Genomic DNA, 1,821 nt, shown 5'->3' on the forward strand with positions numbered 1-1,821 from the left:
CGTGTAGGGGAGCACCGGCCGGCAGGTGGACCCGCGGGCACCGCCAGCTCGGCGGCAGAGTGAGGGAAGGAGGGGGAGGGGCGGATTCCAAGCCAGGCGGGCGACGCGCGCGCGCTGGCGTCTCGTCACCAGAGATCGCGAGTGCGAGAGGCCCGGCCGGCAGGTGGACACGCGGGCACCGCCGGCTCGGCGGCAGAGTCAGGGAAGTGGGGGGAGGGGATAGAGCCCCGTCGGGCTCGTCGACCCGCGGCTCCTGGCGGCTCTGCGGCCGAGTTAGGGAAGGAGGGGGGGAGGGGCAGACTCCCTGACAGCCGGGCGATGCGCGCGGGCCGGCGGCTCGTGACCAGAGGTCGCGTGTAGGGGAGCACCGGCCGGCAGGTGGACCCGCGGGCACCGCCAGCTCGGCGGCAGAGTGAGGGAAGGAGGGGGAGGGGCGGATTCCAAGCCAGGCGGGCGACGCGCGCGCGCTGGCGTCTCGTCACCAGAGATCGCGAGTGCGAGAGGCCCGGCCGGCAGGTGGACACGCGGGCACCGCCGGCTCGGCGGCAGAGTCAGGGAAGTGGGGGGAGGGGATAGAGCCCCGTCGGGCTCGTCGACCCGCGGCTCCTGGCGGCTCTGCGGCCGAGTTAGGGAAGGAGGGGGGGAGGGGCAGACTCCCTGACAGCCGGGCGATGCGCGCGGGCCGGCGGCTCGTGACCAGAGGTCGCGTGTAGGGGAGCACCGGCCGGCAGGTGGACCCGCGGGCACCGCCAGCTCGGCGGCAGAGTGAGGGAAGGAGGGGGAGGGGCGGTTTCCAAGCCAGGCGGGCGCCGTGCGCGCGCTGGCGTCTCGTCACCAGAGATCGCGAGTGCGAGAGGCCCGGCCGGCAGGTGGACACGGGGGCACCGCCGGCTCGGCGGCAGAGTCAGGGAAGTGGGGGGAGGGGATAGAGCCCCGTCGGGCTCGTCGACCCGCGGCTCCTGGCGGCTCTGCGGCCGAGTTAGGGAAGGAGGGGGGGAGGGGCAGACTCCCTGACAGCCGGGCGATGCGCGCGCGCCGGCGGCTCGGCGGCACAGGTCGCGAGTGGGGGAGGCCCGGCCGGCAGGTGGACACGCGGGCACCGCCAGCTCGGCGGCAGAGTGAGGAAAGGGGGGGGAGGGGCAGACACCTAGACAGCCGGGCGACGCGCGCGCGCTGGCGGCTCGTGACCAGAGGTCGCGTGTAGGGGAGCACCGGCCGGCAGGTGGACCCGCGGGCACCGCCAGCTCGGCGGCAAAGTGAGGGAAGGAGGGGGAGGGGCGGATTCCAAGCCAGGCGGGCGACGCGCGCGCGCTGGCGTCTCGTCACCAGAGATCGCGAGTGCGAGAGGCCCGGCCGGCAGGTGGACACGCGGGCACCGCCGGCTCGGCGGCACAGTCAGGGAAGTGGGGGGAGGGGATAGAGCCCCGTCGGGCTCGTCGACCCGCGGCTCCTGGCGGCTCTGCGGCCGAGTTGGGGAAGGGGGGGGAGGGGCAGACTCCCTGACAGCCGGGCGATGCGCGCGCGCCGGCGGCTCGGCGGCACAGGTCGCGAGTGGGGGAGGCCCGGCCGGCAGGTGGACACGCGGGCACCGCCAGCTCGGCGGCAGAGTGAGGAAAGGGGGGGCGGGGCAGACACCTCGACAGCCGGGCGACGCGCGCGCGCTGGCGGCTCGTCACCAGAGGTCGCGAGTGCGAGAGGCCCGGCGGGCAGGTGGACACGCGGGCACCCGCAGCTCGTCGGCAGGGTTAGGGAAGGGGGGGAGGGGATAGAGCCCCGTCCGGCTGGTCGACCCGCGGGCACTGCCAGGCGGGCGACGGGCGC

This window comes from Giraffa tippelskirchi, chromosome 8 (assembly GCF_054371585.1).
Source record: "Giraffa tippelskirchi isolate mGirTip1 chromosome 8, T2T-mGirTip1v1.2.pri, whole genome shotgun sequence".
Classification (NCBI taxonomy): Eukaryota; Metazoa; Chordata; class Mammalia; order Artiodactyla; family Giraffidae; genus Giraffa; species Giraffa tippelskirchi.